The 22,432-nt window shown below is 38.2% G+C and overlaps 1 protein-coding gene and 1 pseudogene across 1 annotated transcript in view; both read left to right on the top strand.

Moving 5' to 3' along the window:
• The window catches only part of DTHD1 (death domain containing 1), a 76,394-nt gene that overhangs the window by 41,600 nt on the left and 12,362 nt on the right, over positions 1-22,432 (top strand). The window lies entirely within an intron of this gene.
• On the top strand, positions 12,121-20,856 carry LOC110262074 (annotated as a pseudogene).

Below are 22,432 nucleotides of genomic sequence, written 5' to 3' on the forward strand. Positions count from 1 at the left end.
GTGGCATATAGAAGTTCGCAGGCTAGGTAGGGGTCAAATTAAAGTTGTAGCTGCTGGCCTACACCACAGGCATAGCAACTCGGGATCCAAGCTGCATCTGCAACCTACACCACAGCTCACGGCAATGCCAGATCCTTAACCCACTGATTGAGGCGAGAGATCAAACCCTTATCCACATGGATATTATGTTCATTACCACTGAGCCACGACAGGAACTCCAACCCCTGATCTTTTTAAAACTTACTTCATAACACCATTAACTGAAATTTTTAGATTTACTTATTTGTTTGTTTAACTTCTGCTTGCTTTTTCTCCTTGAGGAAAAGCAAGTTCCATGAGTAAAGGGCCTTGTCTACCCTGTTCTCGCTCTGTTGTCAGTGATTAGAACAGTGCCTGGCACATTATAAGCACTCTAAATATTTGTGACTGGATGAATGCAGAGGGGTCTATAGTGTTCATTAGATGCTAAAAGTTTAGGAACTGTTGACTTAAAGGAATACTTGAGTTCTCTCAGATCAGTGGTTTAGAGCCTGGCTGCACAAACACTTAGCTGGCAGGCCAAGGAGTTGATTTGGATCAACATGAAGATTTGAAAACAGACAAAGGATACATCAGAGGCTCTTTAGGTAGCTTGACTTAGCAGTTTACTTCTTAAGATTGCAGTATTGTTCCAATGCTATGGGAAAATCATGGGCTTGAAGAATAGATTTGTGGTTGCCAAGGGGGAAGGGGAGGGAACAGGATGGATTGGGAGCTTGGGGTTAACAGATGCAAACTATTGCCTTTGTAATGTATTAGCAATGAGATCCTTCTGTGTAGCACTGGAAACTATGTCTAGTCACTTATGATGGAGCGTGATAATGTAAGAAAATAGAATGTGTACATGTATGTGTAACTGGGTCACCGTGCTATACAGTAGAATAAAAAATTTGTATTGGGGAATTAATGATTAAAAAAAAATACCTATGCTATACCAATGCAGAGGGAGACAAGTAAGGGGGTGGTGGGAACTGTTGGAATTTTCTGGCAGGAGGTGTTGAGAGCCTCACTCACTGTGATGAGGCTGATGGAGGACAATGAAAAGAAAGGCCCTGGGAGTTCCCATCATGGTTCAGTGAAAGGGAATCCAACTAGGAACCATGAGGTTGTGAGTTTGATCCCTGGCCTCGCTCAGTGGGTTAAGGATCTGGCGTTGCTGTGAGCTGTGTTATAGGTCACAGACATGGCTCAGATCCTGTGTTGCTGTGGCTGTGGTGTAGGCTGGCAGCTACAGCTCCGATTAGACCCTCAGCCTGGGAACCTCCATATGCTGGGAGTGCAGCCCTAAAAAGATTAAAGACAAAAAATGTAAAAAAAGAAAGAAAGAAAGGCATTTATGGGAGAAAGAGCAGACCTGAGGTACAAAATGTGACAAAAAATTCAGCTTCTAATTGCAGTGTCTTCTCTGTGGCTTGATTTGATGAATTAATTAGCCAAATTAGCCAAACTAGATAATTAAGGGGTTTAGATATATTTTCCACAATGAAAGTCTGTTCGATAATTGTCTAGATATTTTCATGAACTCTTCCTCTGCTTTGATTCTAAAACAGCGCTCTCCACCTGCTTGCCTGAACAATTCCTACTGGTCATCCATTATAGCTCTGCTGAAGGGTGACTTCTCCCAGGAAACCTTCTGTGATCTCCCTTTCAAAACAAGTTAGGTCTTTCTAGGGTGTATTTTACAACATTCTACACTTTCCCTTTCACTGGAATCATCAAATTTTATAATAATCCCCTGTTCTCCAACAGACAAGTATTTCTCAATCTCGTTGTCTGTTTTTGCCTTCCTAAGGGGTCCTCAGAATGTATGTCCATTTATGTATTGTATGTATATTTTATACATTAAAAGTTCAAGCCTTTTATCTTGCCCAAGAGCAAATTTTCTCTCATTGAGAGTAATGTTACTTTGGTTGAGGATAAGTGCAATGAACTGTGCAGACACATCCACTGTCCTGCTCAAGTTGTACTGTCAGTATCAGGCACTTAGTACATGTTTGATAATTATTTGTGAATGATTAGATAAGTGAGACAATTTTTCAAAGCTTAAAATTGTCAAACCTTGAAATTGATCCTCTTGAAACTATATCGGCATTTTAAAAAAATTACATTTTAAACGTCTGCTGCATTTTACATATGAATCTACTGCCAGTATGCCATCTGTTTTTTTTTTTTTTTTTTTTCTCCTAGATAGCTTTGTATAAGGCTTTCCAGACATACTCTTTTGGCCCTTTCTCATGATTAAACTAAATCTTTACAAGTAAGTTTGCTGGCATTGAGAAGGAATCTATAGCTGGAGAAAATTTTAAACTAACATACCTAAATGGAAATTGAAACCATGACCTCTATTTTTATGAGAACAGACTTCTTCCATAAAATTCAGAATTTTAAAAAAAATTCATCTCAGCTAGGCAGTATTAGAATGTGCTATTTTTCAGGAAATGGAAGTAGCCATATTATATGGAGCTTGGCATTAATAAACACTACATTATGCATACATTTATAGATATAGCATAAATTAGGTGAAGGCATCTGTCAAAATTAAAAGTGTTTTCCACAGAGAAGACAAGCAGTAAATATTCATATTTGGTATGTATATAGATATAGACACACACATACATTCACACACAAATACTTATAAGATGTGACCTTAATATATTATGTCTGTTTCCCAAAGATATGAACATATCACCTATTACTTCATGCTTGGGAGGATCCCTGTTAATCTTATTCTTCAACTTCCATATTCCATTTACTCATATGTTAATTCATTCAACAGACACTTCTTGTCTCCATGGGTATTCCTATGTATACTGTCTCATTTTCCCCTTGCTTCTTTATAGACTATTCTCAACTCAGAGGGCAGAGTGAGCCTTTAAACCATCAGTCAGATCACCTTCTGCCTCTGCTCCAAACCGTGCAACAACATTCAGTGTCACTCAGAGTAAAAGACTCTATGTGAACTTGCCCCCTAGAATCTAAGGCCTTCTTTCCTATAGTCTCTTCACTTATTCAACTACAGTTGCAATGCCCCCTGGCTGTTCTTGGAGCTTGTCACCCACAGGTCTGATTTAGGTCTTTGTGTTAGTGGTTCCTCCTTCCTGGAATGCTCTTCCAACCATCAGACACCTGCAAGGCTAACAGCTTCACCTCCTTCACTTTGCTCAGATTTCACCTTCTCTCTGAGGCCTACCTTTATTCCATTTCTTATTGCAGTCTTCTCCTACCCATGCAACCTGACACTTCTGATTGCTCTTTTTTTTTTTTCCTTCTTTTCTTTAAAGCATTGCTACCTTCAACCAACCTCTTTTTTTTTTTTCCTTCTAAGGCTGTGACTGTGGTATACAGATGTTTCCAGGCTAGGGGCTGAATTGGAGAAGCAGCTGAGGCCACAGCAATAGCAGGATCTGAATTGTATCTGCAACCTACACCACAGCTCACAGCAATGCCAGGTCCTTATCCAGCTGAGGGAGGGTAGGGATTAAACCCTCATCCTCATGTGTATCAGTTGAGTTCTTAATCTGTTAACCCACAACAGGAACTCTACTGAATGTCTATTTCCTCATTTATTGTTTTTATCGCAGGAGTGCCTCCACCCCACAGCGAGGACCTAGGCTCCTTGAGGGCAAGGATTTTTATTTATTTTGTTCACTGATGAATCGTAGGGACTTAGAATAGTGTCTGGTGTATGTTAGGTGGTCAGTGAATGTTTGTTGGATGGGTGAATTCATAAACAGAGCTTGCATTTCAAATACCAAGTGTAAAGAGGAAAATAAGAAGCATCAAGAAGCAAAGCAAATCAGCATCAGAAGGTTGACAGAATTTCCAGTGTACACTTATAGAGGGGATGGCTGGAAAGGGCTGCTCTGTCTGCAGAAGTGTCTTCTGGGCTGAGGAGTCACAGTGACAGGAAGCCTGTGTGCCTGTGTGGCCAGGGGAGCATCCAGGGAGGCAAACGGCAAGTACCAAGACTATGATGGGCACGAGCTTCTCTTCAAGGACTCCAAGGAAGGCCATCATGAGGAACAGAGAAACTGCATGAAGCTAGAAAGATTAAGAGGGTCCTGGTGATAGTTCACATTTCAATACAATTTTCTGAAAATGGTCACATAATTAGTATATGTAAAAATATATGGCTGAAAAGAAGGGTGATTTATCTCTAAATTTTTCTTAAGTTGTGTTTCAAACTTCCTCCTTTTACAAAATATTCAAGTCAGTTCAGTTCACATTTTGCCTCTTTGTGCTTTGGTAGATACGAGGCAAGTTTCAAAGAACCATCAAAGATTTTTGTAGGTGGCAGGAAGTGGTGTGCTTGTGTTTCTGAAATCACGTCACATAGGTGACTGCCTGTGCTCTTCCGTTATTTGTGCCAGCTTGAGTTGTGGCTGCCTTTGAGCGAGGACTCTTCCTGTCTGCTTGCAGGCTTTGCTTTGAAGGGGAGAAGGGCTCCAGGTGGCTGTTTCTGTGGGACTCTGTTCCAGGCTGCAGCGCCCCAGTTGCACCTAACCTACACATTTACGTAAGCTGTCCGTTGACCCACGTTTTGCTCAGCCTGAACTTCCTCTTTTCTTTTCTTTTTTTTAAACTGAACTCCTGACATGTGATTTCTAGTAAATAATGATACTGGTTCAACACTTACTTTCTCACCACATTAAATAAACTTGCTGTGTCAAACGGGGGAAGCCTGCAGAGGTGCAACAGTCAGTTTTTCAGAATCACCATTTTCTTACCACTTTGGATTTTCATTGCCATCTTCCTGCCTTATCAGGGTTGACTTTCTTTTCTCTATGATTTTCTCCGCTAAACATATGAACTACTAAAGAAGAATCTTGATGAAATAAATGAGAAGATTCCAAGCTATTGAAAAATTTTACATTCACAGGCACTTCAATGCTACCTTGGCTTTTGTAGATGTAAGTTTACAAAGTTATAACAAGGTTGAAGAATGAAATGGAACTTTTATAACCCTATAGGTAACTATTAAGAAAGCATAGTAGAAAAAATATAGACCTTAAAAAACAAAATACTCTTTAAGAGAACTCTCATCTGTTTGTGATATGTGTGTGTGAATAGTGAATTTAAAATAGTAAGAGTGAATTTAATTTTTTAATGATTTTTATTTTTTCCATTATAGTTTTACAGTGTTAGCAAGAGTGAATTTAAACTAGCAATTTAAACATTTTCTGTAACTTAGTTTCATGCTTTCTGCACTAAAGTCCAATACTGTGTATGTTGCTTCATACTCCACCCTCGACTAATTATAGAAGAAAATAGCTAGAATCTTGGTAAGTAGAGATATCATGTCAATTTCTTTAACCTGTGAAAATTTTAAAAGTCTCCTCATTCTTCCCAGTGTTTCAATTCTGGTGCACTTTGGCTTTACCTAGACATGCCTTCCCTGCCTCTGGTGTAATCTTCCTCAAAGCGACATCAGAACAATCCTCAAAGGGCAGTCTGAGTCTGAAAAATTGACTTTGTAGTGTATATGAGACGAAAAAGGGAGAAAATGAGCAGAACTGGTTTAGTCAGCAATAGGGTCCTGTACTCTTTTTTGGAAAGTGTTTTGCCACCAATTTAATCAGAAGAGAATCTTCTCTTTTCCATCTTCTTCCTCTTCTGCATCCCACTCCCTATCCTTGTCACTCTCCCCTCATCTATTGCCCTCTTGATTCTTTTTCTTCCTTCTCTATCCCTTCTCCTCCTCCTTCCTCCTTCCCCATCCATCTGTCCATAAAAGGTAAGGTTTTATATGCTCAGTGGGCAGTATAGCTAAACCAGGAATTGTGCATTATATTGATGTGTTTGTACTTATTCTGTTAAAATTAGAACATTTAATAAGTGAAAATGGTGTTCATTAATTCTAATAACTTTTTAGTTCATGAACTCCCACTTTTTCCCTGTATATATATATCAGTCAACATGTCAATTAGTAAATACTAATTAAGCGCCTACTATATATAAGACATTACATAGGGCCTAAAAAGGAAGTAATGTAGGTCAAAGCCCTAGCTTCCAAGGAAATTACAGTTCAGTTCAGGAAATAAAGGATAAACACTTTAAAAGTTATAAAACAATGCAAGAGATAAATATAATTGAATATAGCAATAAAGTAATATCACAAGACAGGAACTGATGATAAAATGCAAGTAAATGACCGAGATGTTAAGTGCTATGAAATTTCAGAGGAGGAAGTGATTTTGGTGGCTGGGGTGACTTGAGGACACTTCAGAGAGTAAGATAGTTGTAGAGAATGATTAGCTCTGGATAGGAAGAGAGAAAGAGGCAGTGGGTCCCACTTAAGAGGAATGCCATGAGCTGAAACTTAGAAGTAGCAAAGCTGAAGGTGTGTTTCAAGACAGGACAGTGAATAGATCTGACTGAAAGATTTGGTAAAATTATATTGCAAATAAGTTGGGGAAAGATTATGGAGGGCTTTGGATGTCTCATTTAGATTATCCAGATGTCTCTGTGAAATTGTCATGAGGGATCATTTTGTTAAAATTTGTCAAAAGAACATGATTGATTTCATGACAGAGAGAGTGTGTGCAAAGTAGAGGTTCAAACCAGAGATCCTCAGCATGAGTAAAAAACAAAGTCTCAGCCGTTGGTATTTTTGGAATGAGTCTGGCCATAACTGAGGATGGAGAAGCACGTATGTAGTTGATTCTCACTGAGTTCATCTTCTGTCCTATTAGTAGTGACAAGCCATTGTAAAAGGTTAACCAGGATAGTGACATGATCAAATCTTGTTAGCATATCATTATGACAGCCTATAAAGATAACTTAGAAATAGATGAGTTTAGCAACAGTATAATAAAGGGCTAGTGAGGTAGTCCATGGAAGAGATAGTGATGGTCTGATGTTAAGACCCGACAGTAAGGATGGCAAGTAGAGATTAGGGCTGGAGTGGGATTTAGGTTGGATTTGGGATCAACTGGATATATTAGGGTTGGGAGATAGAGGATACTGGGAAATGGAGGAAGTCATGGAGTGGGCAATTCCTAGGGTGACTCTCAGGACATTGCTTTGAGCTACTATTACACAAATAAGTGTTTCACTGACTTTAGTTTGGGTGTGTGTTCAAACTTGCATTTCATCTCTATTCCCCCTAACTGTCCTATACACTAGATGATTGCACCTTTCTCCTTGAAGGCCTATCACCAGTCCCCTTTTCTACTCTAGGCTATATGGTAGTTTTTCTCAAAAACAAATATGATTTTCACTGTTCTCCTAAAAGTTCTCAATTGGCACTTTATATCTATTGATTAAAGTCCAAGCCATTTACCCTAGCAGATGAGACCCTTTACAAACCTCCACAACTTAACCATCACAAACCCTTCATATTACATTCGCCCTGCTAACAGCTTTTGCTCCTATTCCACTTAAGGTCTCATTTCCGTTATACATTATGGTCTTAACTGTCTTAGAGGCTCTTTGCAAAGCTGGCCTTGTGTTAGCACTGACTCCACACTTAGCTCTATTATCATTTCTTTGTTTTTGGCTTTTTAGGGCCATAACCATGGCATGTGGAAAGTCCCAGGCTAGGGGTCGAATCAGAGCTACAGCTGCCAACCTATGCCACAGACACAGCAATGCAGGATCCAAGCTGCATCTGTGACCTACATCACAGCTCACAGCAATGCTGGATCCTTGACCCACTGAATAAGGCCAGGGATCGAACCCTCATCCTCATGGATACTAGTCGGGTTCATTTCTGCTGAGCACAAAACGAACTCCTATTATCTTCTCCTTAGAAGAAACTTTTAAATTTCCTAGACAGAAGTAGACACTACACTTTATCCATTACCAGAGCACTTTGAATACATATTAACTTATAGTTTGTTAAAATTTTAATTTATATAATAAAGATTATTCATAATGATAACTAATATTTTTTATTATTCCTTGCTAGTAATTTGATAAAGCATTTATACATATTAAGTCATTTATTGGAAAAGGTCAGTGCTTGAAGAAACTAAGGTAAAGAGAAGTTTGCTCAAGCTTGTGTGATTCCAGTGGTGGCACTCCCAACCACTCTACCCAGTATCTCTTTTTGTGATAGAGTTCCTCAAGGCTGGGAGCATAGCTCATTCAATTTTGTAATCTCATCTGTAGTACACATTAAATAATGCTTTGTAGAACTATTAAAGAATACATGAAGGCATGCTAGGGAAACTGATTAAACAATTAAAGGTGGAGTCTTAATAGCTGACAAAAGCTTTACCTGTTTCCTCTCCCAGCTAAGAGTAACATTTAGCAGAAGCCTTTCGTGCCTACAAAGGAATGACTAATGTGGGGATTTTACACACTGTAGCCAGATATGGGAAGAAGATGTTTGTAGCTATCGAGGCCTTTCCCAGCACATTCTCATCATCCCTTCTGTCAAAAAGGCTATTCCTATCTATAAGCCAAAAATAAAAAAGACAAAAAAAAATCTGTTAGATATTCTAGAAAGAATTTTGGTCAGAGTTGAATAGGAAACTTGACAGGTCTTTATGACTGCCAAAAACTTGTTGGATCCATAATTTAAAAGTTGAACAATAAAGAGAGAAAGTGGAAGCTTATGCAAGTGCTGTGTATCCTTGATGTGTTGAGTTGCTTTAAAATCAATGTGGTCTCCCATATAGCTACATTTATGGACCAAAAACATATGCTTTTGCCAGGATTCCTTGGAATAGTGAGCAAAGTTAACACTGACAGAGTGCTTGATAAGTGCTAGGAGTATTCTATATTTAATATGCTATTTAATCTTTACTGCAACCCCATGTGGTATGTCTATGGCTTTACTCTTTGGTAGATAAAAAAATGAAACTAGAGACATTAATTTAGAAATTAGGTATATCTATTCCAGACTGCTCTTGACATCTTTAATAATTCCATGTGTATTCCATTTTCTGAATTATCTACCACCCTGATCACATTATACATACAGCCATCCCTGATGTTACCTTCCTTCTCTCTCTCCAGATCCTTAAATTAGTTGGGATTTCTTAAATTGGTTTATCTAGCTTCCAGGATCCTAAAGCTTTCTTCTTTTGTGACTGACTCCTTCAAAGGCTGAGAGATATTTAATCCTTTCCTCTTGACAAAGTCATGATCAAATTTAAGCCTTAAAAAAGAGTTCTTTTCTAAGAAGCAGTTGAAAAAATAATGCATGATACAAAATGTAAGTTTGGTTAAAATCAAAGGTGCATAGATTTAAAACTAAGGAAGATCTAAGGTAAGCCAAGATATGGATGCATATTTCTTCTGGGATTGGTAAAAGCCTGATTTCATTTCTGAAAATCTTAATTCCTAGATTTATCTCCAAGTGAGACCACTCTGAGTCAGTTATTCTTGCTCTAAACTCAGTTTTTACTTTTTTTTTTCACAGTAATCATACTTCTCTGTTTGTGGGTCTTCAGACCTTTCTATGTAGAAGCCCTTCCCTTTATTGTGCGGACCAAGACTTCAGGAAGTTCTGCACTGAGTGTGCAGTTAAAATAATATCTGTGATGAAAACAACAACAGGATATGGATTGACTAGTGCTGGTGTCTTTAATCTGTATATATTTATTTCAAAAAGTGTATGTGGAAGTTTTCAAAGGCACATGAAAACAGAAACTATACAGTGCACCTATGTGGATCCATCACTCATCATTTTTCTGCCATTCTTATTTCATTTAATAGGGTATTTTATTTGGGTATTTTAAAACAAATCATAGCTGTTCTATCACTTTACTTATAAATAATTCTGTGTCTCTCTAAGAGGTGAGAAGGACTTTGAAAACAACCACAAAGCCATTACAAACCCCAATATAATTAGTAGTTCTTAGTAATAGCATCTGTCACCCCGCTTGTGTTCTGTATTCACCTACTGACTCCCTTTCTTCTTTTTATAGTTAATTTGTTCAAAAACAAGATATTTAAAAGTGTTCACACAGTGCATTTGGTTTGTGGGTCTTCTCCAACATTTGTTGAATTTTCAGTGTAGATGACATGCTTTTCAGACATCATGTTATTCTAACCTCGTAGTATACTTCAAAGGTAAGAACCATCATCTCCATTTTAACCAGTCTGAGATGTTGTCAGGAGTATTTAGATGGCTTCTCTCAACCTGCATGACTTCACAGGGGCAGAGGCCATGCGAAGACCCAGAATTCAAAGTCATTTCTCTTTCATTCCCTTCCACTTCCTCCATTCCTTACACAAGCCAAGTCTTTTGTCTCCTCATGTCTGTCATGTCTATCCTAATGTCATATTGCCTCTCACATCTTTTGTCCCCTTCAGGGTGTTTGACAAATCTAGATCTTCCAGAGAGTCAGAATGGTTGTACCTTTTGTTGAAACTCATAAGCAATCATAGCCTCAGATGGTGGTTTCCTTTGTTGCCCGGAATTTTTTAGCTCTTGAGGCCGAAGAAGACTTTCTCTGTCACCTTGTTTTTTAAATGCATAGTCCCTTCTGAACAGCCCAATAAGTTCCTCCATTTTAATCCACATGGTAACATCAGATCATAAACCCATGATTACAGAGCAGAGAAAGATACCATCCCTTTAACATGATGAAGGCCCCAGCTTTCTCTGGGTTAGGTTATGAGTTCAAGTTCTTTGCTTTTTGTTGATGATTTATTACTCAAATGCCCTCAAAATCTTCTTTGTGGCTTCAAAGGAACAAATATACTTTCTTTGCATGTTTACAGTAAAAGATATGATTCCTGGCAAATAAAAGGTGATGTTTAGTTATATTTTTCCCAAATTTTGAATTTCAAGTGCTTTTTTTTTTAAGAACAATGATATATCAGCTTTGAATAAAATGGATTCACATAATGAAGCAGTTATTTTTTTTTTAAATCTTTTTTAATCCCTGATCCTCTAAGTAGATCTTAGGTTGGTGTTTGCATGGGTTTACACCTATCTAACATTTGCTAAACATCCCTGTTACAACAAGCAGAGAGCAACTCTCAGACTCAGAGATCTTGGTGGGCAACAGGATTGAATAATATTGTTTTGTTTTAATTGTATTTATTGTTAAGATTTCCAAGTGTTTATACAACTTAAATGGTATTTTCCTTTATGATTAAAATATGAGTTTCTTTTAAAATGTATTTTTGTAGGTAAAAAATGATTTTAAAGAAAAATTTTAGGTAATAACAGCTCTTGTTTTGAACACTTATTACATATAATGCCCTCCTCTCAGCTCATGATTGACTGAATGTTTTCTTTAATAGCACTATATAGCAGATGCTATTATCATGCCCATTTTATAAATGAGGCAAGTGAGGCACTAGCCTGTAAGATCACAAGGTTAGTAGGTAATATGATAAGGAGTTTAACTCTTTCCCTCCATCTACTATGGCTTCCAAGTACAGAACAGTGATGTGAATATATTTGAATGGTGAGCATAATGCAAGAGGTTATAGAACAGCAAAGTGAAAGCCTTTTCTCCAGCCTTCACTTTATAGCTAAGTTTTAACTTACAGGTCATAAATAAAGGCTCTGTAGGCTTACAAATGCTAGTTTAAATGTTATATCTGTCACTTAGTGTGTATGTTTTGGTCAAATTATTTTACTTCTCTAACCTTCACTGTTCTCATTTGTAAAGCAAGTATAACAACCACCTTGCAAGTTCACAGATATACTAGACTCTGCCAAGGTTATATAATACATTTTCAGTTGGTAGTTACTGGTACATGGTAAATAACCAAAATAGTAGCTGATATTGTTATCTGGAGGCAATATTACTTATTGCTTAGTTAAGGCTTTAGATAAACCTAGATTTCAAGATTAGTTCTATGCTACCTTGCAGAAGTTATATCTGTATAATGGGAATGATAATTCTTCAAACTGCTGTTAAGAGTTTGAAATGAAATAGTATAGGTTACACATTTAGCCCAAATGTTGGCATCTATTCTGCCTGGTATCCTCTGAACTTCCTGGATCTGTGATTTGGTGTGTCTGACATTAATTTGTGGGATCTCATCATTTCAAATATTTCTGTTTCTTTCATTTTTCTTCTTCTTCTTCTGGATTCCAACTACACATATATTTTTATTGTTGTTTCATAGTTTTTAGATATTGCTTTTCTCTTTTTTTCCTTTGATTTTCAGTTTTGAGATTTCTATTGAGTTTCCTTTGGGGGGGGCTCACCTGTGGTATATGGAAGTTTCCAGGCTAGAGGTTGAATCTGAGCTGCAACTGTCAGCCTACACCCCATCCACAACAATGCCAGATCCTAGCTGTGTCTGTGACCTACACTATAGCTCATGGTAATGCCAGATCCTTAACCCACTGTGTGTGGCCAGGGATCGAACCCGCACCCTTACGGATACTAGTCTGGATTGTTAATTGCTAAGCCATAAAGGCACCTCCTTCTATGGAGATATTCTTAAGCTCAAAGTCTTTCCTCAGCCATGTCTACCTACTAATTAATAATCCTTTTAAAGATAGTTTTCATTTCTGTTTACAGTGTTTATGGCCACTAGGATTTCTTTTTTGTTCTTTTTAAGAATTTCCATATCTCTGCTTACATTGTACCTCTGTTCTTGTATTCTGTCTACTTTTCCATTAGAGTCCCTAGCATATCACTCATAGTTAAAAAAATTTTCTGGTTTGATGATTCTAACATCCTTGCCACATCTGAGTCCAGTTCTGCAGCTTGCTCGGTCTCTTCAAACTGTGTTTTTGGCCATTTGGTATGTCTTGTAATTGTTTTTATTGTTAGCCAGAAATGATGTACCTGGTAAAAGGAACTGCTGTAAACAGACCTTCAGACATGTGGTGGTAAGTGCTGGGGAGGGGAAGTGTTCTATGGGTTAATGCCTAGGTCTCCGTTTTCCGTGAGCCTGTACTTCTGACTATGCACTCCTCCCCACCCCCACATTTGGTGGGACAGGATGGCTAGAGGGGCCAGTTGGGTATTTCCCTCCCCCCATGTCAGTTAGGCTCTGATAAAGCCCCAGCCTATTAGCTTTGGGTTAAATAGTTTCTTTTGAGGGCAGGCCTTGGTCAGAAAACAGAGGGCTCTGATGTAATTCGCAATGCTTGCTTTCCTTTCTCCCTGCAAAAAGTAGAAGGGGATTTTTCTCAGATGTTCACTATGAGAACCAGGTTGAGCTCCTGGAGGTCAAATTCACAGAAACGTGGAAACTCCCCCCATGACTGGGTGCCCTGGAGTTTATAACTCTTGGACCTGTCCACACAGAGCTTCCAGCAATTTGTTGATTACAGTTCAGGTTTCCTTACTTCGGCCCTAGTTCCCCTGGTGGTTTGTGTTTGTAGGTTTCTGGTCTGGTAATTTGTGATTCTCTGTATGTGCCTGTCAGTCTCATCAAATTTGGCACAGAGTTTTTCCCTGTGACCTTATTTCTCTGATGGCTTTAGAAGAGTTGATGATTTTTCAGTTTGCTCGGCTGTTGACTTAGGACAGAGTGGCAACTTCTAGCCTCTCACATGACTGACTAGAAACTGAAACTCTAGCCCAGTTATTCCTGTCAGTGGGTCCTCATTCAACACTGATGTAAACTCTTATTTGATTCGTATTATTTGGGGCCCATAACTGAAGCACAAAGCTTTTCTGCTAGCATCAATCTTTTGTATCAGATTATTTCTTTGATCAATATTCTAACTAATTTACAATGTAAGACAACTAAGAATTTGATAGGAGTTGTACATTATAAAGATGGGGACTCTACACTTTATTATGATGTGATAAATGAACTCTGATAAACTAAATGGCAACTATTACTTAGTTGAAGAGGCCTCTATATGAAATAAATGCAGAGCAGAATAAGCAGTGAAAACTAGTGCTTGGATATGGTATCTTAAATTCTTCTGGTAAAATCTGTTAAAGATACATAGAAATATACTAACCATATATACTTCCTTGATGTATTATTCATACTACTTTCAGTTCTACATCTTTTAACTACAAAATAAATTAACCTATTTATCAGAAAAAGCTACAATAAGTGTGTGGGGGATGGGAGGATTATGGAGGTTAAGGCTGGATGGAGGTGTTGTTGCCATAAGATATCATAATAATTGCATGGGAAAATCTCTCCATCCATGAGTACCTTAGTGTAAGTGATGAAAATGATAATTCCAGCATCACCTTTCTTGTTGTGGGATGCATTACACTGACATTTAGACACAATGCTCTGTGGCACCCATGTTAGATGATGCTTCAAGTATCAGAAAATTCTTAGCATGTTACTTTACACAAAACTGGTTCTTCAGTGGAGACCCCCAAAACTAATAGACAGGTAGAAATTAAAGAAGAAAACTATCCCTTATTACTTGTATATCTTCCAAATAGCAATAGTATTAGTGTAGGTGCCCCGGAAATGACTGACCACCTGCCTTACAATTTCAAATAGGATATTGGTCTGGGAGTCAAGGATACCGTTTGAGGTTATTGTTTCCATTGAGCTTTTCAAAATATGTGTGAAATCATAGGAAGGATTTATGATTTTTCCAACTTCTTTTTTTACTTTCGTATTAGGTTTTATGGGTTATTGTGGTGAGCCTGCAGGAATCCCAGCCCTTAATCTTTGCTGAACTCCCTAATTCCATCCATTTTTGTGCTTTTAAGCTGGGGTGGGGGTGTGTGCAATGATAACAGGATGCCACCAACAAATCTTCCCTAAAGCCAGCTCATAGTGACAGTGTTTTCACAGCATTGTTCTTCATTCTATTTTCATGTACATGTTCCTAGAGGAAGGTTAACATCCTTAAGTGCAGCACCATCCTAAGCTTCCCAAAAGCACCATATAATGAGGGTGAGTCCTGGCCAAGACTGAAACTCTGAGCTTGTCTCTGTCAGAGCATCACTGGTCAGCAGCTGCTAAGCCCAGGTGGGCTATGAGACCACAGGGAAAGGGACAGTCTCCAGTGCCATTATGTCACGGTAAGACTTGGATCATGTCATGCGGTGCAGAAGGCTACACTTATGGGATTAGCCTTAGCTACAGATGGATCTTTGGATAGTCATCTATATACTGGAATTTGATTGGTGTCAAAAGCCTCTCTGCCCCCAAAATAGACTTTCATTCTACCAAGACTTACTTGTGTGACAAAAACAACTAAGTGACTTACTGAGAACCCACTCTGTGCAAGGAACTGAACTAAGCTATCCCATTTTATTTCATCCAAAGTGCATTACCCATTTTATTTCATGTAAAGCTCGCTATACACCTAGGAAGGAGATAAGGTAACAATAATGATTTTAAAGTTTAGGACACCAAGGTATGAATTTACTCAGGAGTCAACAATTGACAGAATGGTTTTAAGCTAAGTCTTAACCGAGAGCCTAGGTGCTCAAGCAGCCTTTATTAAGGAAAGATCTCTTTTGGACTTAATCAGGTTAAGGTTGAGCACTCTGCTCCCTCCTTTGCTCTGAGGTCTAAACACTCTTAAGTCTTGATATTCTTACTCATCTGAGAGGAAAAGAGTAAGAACTCCCTCATCTTCCTCACAGTATTTTAGAGAAAGACAGATGAGATAATCAAGAAGAAAACATTTTGTAAATAACTGAAGAAGGCTCAATTCTGAGACTTTCAGACAAGCCTCAGAAATGAGTGCTGAGGGTTTGCCAGCCCAGAAGATTATTTGCATAGAAGCTGAGGTACTTCCTGGGGCAAAAAATTAATCTGTATTCGCTAAGTTTAAAATAACAGTATGAGATATGACTTGACACAGTTCTATTTGCAGGGGCTTCAGGGTGTGTTTGCCTAAACATACACATATTTAATATGTTAAAACTGAGTAATTTTGTATTAAATACCTATAAATATGCATCAAACATTCTATATTAAATATATTACATATTTATATATTTAAATCATAGAGGCCATCAGATGTCTAGAACAGAGCACTAGAGTTAATAGTTAAATCTGTTTCTCAGTTCAGCCCCTTGTTCTAGGGAGAAAGATTTTAATAAGAAAAAAGACAAGACATTTCACTGAGCTCTGTGACACATCAAGGTAAAGTTCCTATTACTCTAATATTGTGTAACCCAAGAGGTAGGAAGCCACTTATTCCTTGTATCACATGTTACTACAATTGCTTTGCTTGGGAGACAAGTAAGAGAGACCATGAGCTCCATATAGAGCAGGTCAGAATGGTAACACTGTTGGGAGGGCAGCTGATTGGTGGCAGGGCAGCAGCAGAACAAATTTGTGGTAAGCCCTGATGCGGAATGACTGTGCTTCTGTGGTACCTTGGGAGCAAAAGTGCAGTGTGGGTAGAAACATTATGGCACATATGTGGTGGTGCACAGGATAGACTCCATGACAGACGCAGGAAGGGAAACTGTCATGCCCACAAGAAAAGTGGGCTGGCTGTGGTGCCTGGCTGAGAGCTCTGGTGTTCCTGGTGGAACATGAGGATGCTGAGAGATGCCTATGGGACTGCAGGGGATACCTGGAGAGGACTTTGTCAGAGCTGGAGTTTCTGCATGAGGAGGAATGGATCAGACCTGGGTCATCTGGGTGACACCTATAAGGCAATTTGTGAATCAGAAATTATTATCACTGTATCTCTATAGCATTAGGTATATAAGAAGGAATCAGAATTTCACTTTGGTCCTGACATAATATTGGAAATCTTCATCATTTCTTGCATAAAGATATTTCTTTCATTCTTCTATGCATTTGCTGGGCTACATTTGGAACGCAAATTGATAATTGGTGTAAATCCTACTTGACAGTGCTTTTCTGTGTAGCCACCATATTTCAGGATCAGAATCACCCTGGTTATAAATGTGGCCTTATCTGAGATGAGTTGAATCAAAGTGTTAGCTTAACTTTTTTTTGCCATTTTCTCAAGATTTGTTTTCATGACCAGTAAGGTTTGAAAATACTGCCTTATTTTCTCAGTGAGTTGAAGATAAACCCCCCTGCTGGGAGTGGTGGGTAGGGGTGAGGTAGAGATCTTGCAAGAGGGGTAAAAATCTGCTATATCTTCAGTGGGGAATGGTGGGAGAAATCTCCAGGGCTACATAAAAATATTGCTGAGCAGCCCTGGAACCCAGCTGAAGCTATAGGCTTTAAATCTGTGGTGATAACAATCTTCATAAGTGTCCACAGAGAGTCCCTGGAACTATCAAGAGTTGATTGAGGGTACAGTGTGGTAACTGTGTGGTAAATATAAGTACTAATATAAAAGAAAATACAGAAAATGATACAGTAGGTTCTACCAATGGTGTGGCTGTAAAGAGATGTTAAAATGATTAAAGAAGATAACTTAGGTGAGACAAGTAAACTTTACTTAAGACTTCATGAAGTGGACAGTTTTCTTTTGAAGAGCTACAAAATGGGACAGAAGGCAAGAAGCTTTTATAAGAGAAAGAAAAAAAGAATAAGGATGAGACAAATAGAAAATATCTGATTAGCTGGGGCCATGTAGTCAACCCTGTTTGGGGTGAGAAGGTGCAGAATTGGCTTTGCTATTGGGGACTGGCCAACTGGACACAATGAGCTTCTGGTCAAGCAGAGCATTTACAGGGACAAGAAGCTATCTAAGTTTCAACATTGCTGACCTGGCAGTTGGAAAGGAGCAAATCCATTTGGGGCCTGGAGATTTATTTCAACACAGGCACTGTCTTGTAGTGAAAGGGGGCACAACACTCACAACACTTGACCTTTGGGTCTTCATTGTGTTCACTGCTTCTGTGCTCATGTCCATACTGTAGTTCTGAAGTGGCAGGAAAAATGCACCTTCCATACATCATGGAGCAGGTGGACCCAGAGAAAGTGGAAGTTCTGGAGCCTGAGGAATATTTTGAGCAGTTCCTGTTTCCAGTCATCAGCGAGGTGCAGCAGGATATTGAGTCTTGCACAGGAGTGAGTCCACAGGAGAGCTTATGAATGGAAGAGGAGCAAGTTGCAGGAAATGGACTATGTCCTCCTCCAAATAAAAACCCAGGTGTAGGTCTCGGAGGAAGGCACTCTGAATCATCTTTAGAAACCAACTGATAGAGTCGATGGCAGAGTGACCAAAGGTATGAGAAGGCAGAGGAGAAGGCCAAAGAGGTTTCAAAGGTGACAGAGATAGATGTTGGCTAACCTAGTCCAGCAGATAAAGAAAAACAATTGTCTTGAAAGAGGTCTGGCTGTTTATAGCTAATGGATACTGGTCAAGCCATGGAGACTGGCTGACATCTTAATAGAAACTGAAACCAGAAAGTGCTTTTTTTTTTTTCCTTTTTTTATTACTCTTTTTCTGTCTACACATTGTCCTCACTTACACTAGGCTTCTGCTATGGTCTGTGGTTAATGACCTCAATATTGGTTGTAACTGTTAAATATCTTAGTTTGGGGAAGTAACTTATTTGGAAAATGCCTTCACATATGAGCATTATTGCTGAATGCTTCTATAGCAGTAAGAGACGCTGCAAGCTTCTTGTAAGTGACCTTGCAGTAGTCACATTTGTTCTGGAGCTTTTGAATTATTTCTAAATGTTGCGGTGCTTTGCTCTTTCTTGTGTGACTAGATAGCTCCCTGGGAAGCTGGCTCTCTGAGTGTGACACTTGACACTCAGAGCTGGAGTCCTCTAGCTCTGGAGATGCCAAAGGAGCTGCATTGCTTTTGGAAGATGATTCCATGCAGCAATGGCTGAAGATACTGAATAGACTTCCATTGGGGGTGTGAATGGAACAGACTTGGCTAATGCTGATAAATAAGGAGATGGGGGTGGAGGATGGTATAGTCCATAGTTGGGGATTTTAATTTCTGTGTGAGGCCAAAGGAGGAGAGATGTGTTTTTGTTGAAGATTTAAATTTTGTGTGGCACACTATCCGATGTAATCTGTCTGGGCAGTTTGTTTGGATAGCCTAACTCAGCTTTTTGACATGGAAACTAGTACGAGAGACATGATCTTGATATTCTGAACAAGTTGATGTTATACCCTGATGCATTTCAGGGGATTTTGGCCATAAAATGAAAGAAATATTTGCAGTGGCAACAGACAGACTGGGAAAGGAAAGTGAGGACTAACTGTAATGGATCTAACCTGGATGAGGAATGGGTATTTTCAAGGTTCCATAAATTTTCCAGATATGAGTCCATTTGCATAGGAGACCTGACAAGTATTTGAGATTGAAATTTTACTATGAGGAAAAAAATAATTTAATAAAAGTATCTGTTGGCTAGAAAAATAAGGATACAAAAATTACTGCAAGTCTAATTGGAGAGGGAAAACAAATATAAATGAATAAGCATGTGTGAAGGGCATTGGCAATACAAGACAACATTAAGTTAGATAAACATAGTGCATAAATTCTCAAATAATAAACCAGGGACTAGAGTAGTTGATAAATGTGTTAGAATTTGATCAGTGGCCTTGAAAATATGCTAAGATTTGAAGAAGATCATTCAGGTCAAGAGAAGGTATCACATAAATTAAACAGTTTTTACTACCCTGTATGTACATGTCAATACCATGTCAAGCATGGTGAGGAACTGATATAGGAATAAGATACCTCACTGGTCCTCGAAGAGATGACAGTCAAACAAGTATAGAGTCAAGACTGACCATGGCTAGTTCTTCAAGAGAAGAAAAATCACAATGAAACTTTTGGAAGTGCCATGGAAAATAATGTGTGATAAAATAAAGGATTTGCCCAAGTCCAATTTGGGGATTGTACACAAAAGACCCAAGCTGGTATACATATGAACTCAATGAAAAATGTTTTGCCTAGTATTAAGAATTCAATAACAGAGTTGTATTAAGGCATCATGGAAATAATGGTCAGTAATTAAAGGAGTCTTAAAATCTATGACCTGTAAATCTCAAGCCCCACTACACCCTTTTACAAGGCAGATATGTATGACAGAGAGCTTGAGAGCCAGGTTTACATTTGTCTGACAAACTTCCTGGGCCATGACATGTTGAAAGTGACATTTCGGAAATTGTGTTCAGCAAAAATAAAAGACAGAATATTAACATAAAAGCAGGTTATCTAAAGGAATAACAAAACTTCTTCCAGAAAATAGCAGAACCTGAGAAGATGCAATAGAATAGGGCTTTTTTTTTTTTTTTTTTTTTTTTAACAGATTACCTACTTGAATAGGGCTTTTTGATTGGAGAAGGGAAGAGAGGAAAGTAGAGAAACATTAGAGCCAGTCCTGCCAATAAAAGCTTCTCTGCTTGGCTTGGAGATGACCTTGAGCACCAGTGAGGTCTAGAAGGTGGTATGGAAGGCAAAAATAGTGCACAGAATTTTTTTTTTCTTTTTAGGGCCACACTTGTAGTATATGGATATTTCCAAGCTAGGGGTTGAATTAGAGCTGCAGCTGCTGACCTACACCACAGGCACAGCAATGAAGAATCTGAGCTAAGTCTGCAGCCTACACCACAGCTCACAGCAATGCCTGATCCCTGACTCAACTGAGCGAGTTCAGGGATGGATTGAACCAGCATCCTAATGCATACTAGTCAGATTCGTTTCTGCTGCACCACAATGGGAACACCAGTGCACAGAATATTTAAATACTAGAATCACACTCAGTCCATCAGGGTGCTATGAGACATCTGTGATGAAAGAATGACTGAGGGAAGGGTAAATTATTTATTTATACAAAGAAAAAATGCAATGTGTACCTCTTGTCCCAGGTTCAGTCTAGGTCATAGGCCCATGGATGGGAATGACAGAATCTGCTGCGCTGTTTAAATTGGTATTTCTTAATTTCTTGAGAGGTTTAACTACACAGTTAAAGTCTCAAAAATTCCATGCACATATTTTGCAGTGTTATAGTATCAATATACTTGAATTTAATTGTTCTTATTTTGATTCTCTTTTTTTTGGGGGGGGGGCACACCCATGGCATATGGAGGTTCCTGGGTCAGGGACTGATCTGAGTCACAGATAAGGAAACACCAGACCCTTTAACCCACTGTGGAGGGCTGGCAATTGAATCCACACCACAATGATCTGAGATGCTGCAGTCAGATTCTTAACCCACAGTGCCATGACGGGAACTCCTTTATGCTTATTCTTAATTTCCTCTCATTAATTTTTTTTAATGGAAAGGATATTATATAAATTTCAGGAGTTCAGCATTAGAATTCAACATATTTATACACTACACAGTTGATCACCACTACAAATCTAGTTACCATTTATCACCATACACTTCACCCCCTTTACCCCTTTCACTAACTTCCACAACCTCCTTCTCTGGTAACCACAATTCTGATATCTGTATGAGTTAATTTTTTGTTTCATTTTTTCCTTTTTTATATTAGACATAAATTAAATCATATGGTATTTGTCTTTCTCCATCTGACTTATTTCACTTAGCATAATACCTTAAAAGTCCATCCATATTGTCACAAATGGCAGGATTTTGTTTCTTTTTATGGCTGAATAGTATTTCATTGTGTGTATATACACATACATACACACACATAACATCTTCTTCATCTATTAGACACGTAGGCTGTTTCCATGTTTTGCTATGTAATATGCTACAAAAAACTAGGGGTACATCTATCTTTTCAATTTATTGTTCTTGTGTTCTTTGCATAAACACCAAAAAGTGGAAATACGGTAGAAAATTCTTACTTTTCTGAGGAACCTCCATACTGTTTTCCATATGGCTGCACCAATTTACAGTGACAGTTTTCTTTTCTCCATATCCTCTCCAATATTTGCTATTTCTTTTCAAGAATAGCCATCCAATTTGAAATGATATCTCTTTGTCGTCTTGATTTGCACTCCTCTAATAATGGGTGATGTTGAATATTTTTTCACGGGCCTGTTGGCCATCTCTTCTTTGTAAAAGTATCTCTTCAGAGTCTCTGTCCATTTTTTAATTGTTTTGGGTTTTTTGTTACCAAGTTGTGTGAGTGTTTTAAAATGTATTTTAGATGTTAACCCCTTATCAGATGTATGATTTGCAAATATCTTCCCCCATTCGGCACGTGGCCTTTGCATTTTAATGATGATTTCCTTCACTGTGCAGACATTTTTTTAGTTTGGCATTGTTCCAGTTTTTTATTTTTGCATTTGTTTCCTTTGTTTTCAGAGTTAGATAATAGCTAATAACAAATAGCTAATAACAATGTCAGTGAGGTTACTGCCTATGTCTTTCTCTAGGATTTTTATGGTTTCAGATCTTCAAGTCTTTATTTTTAGTTCAGTTTTGTGTAAGGTGTAAGATAGTAGTCTAGTTTCATTTTTTCCAGGTTTTTCAACATCACTTATTGAAGAAACTATCCATTCCCGTTGTATGCTCTTTGCTCCTTTATCAGTTTTTAGTATCGTTTATTCTAGTTCTGCTAAATATGACATGGGAATTTTGATGATATTGCACTGAATCTGTATAATGCTTTTAATAGTATGGACATTTAAACAATATTCATTGTTTCAATTCATGAACATGGAATGTATTTACATTTATTTGTGTCTTTAATT

The sequence above is a fragment of the Sus scrofa genome, chromosome 8 (assembly GCF_000003025.6).
Source record: "Sus scrofa isolate TJ Tabasco breed Duroc chromosome 8, Sscrofa11.1, whole genome shotgun sequence".
NCBI classification, from domain to species: domain Eukaryota; kingdom Metazoa; phylum Chordata; class Mammalia; order Artiodactyla; family Suidae; genus Sus; species Sus scrofa.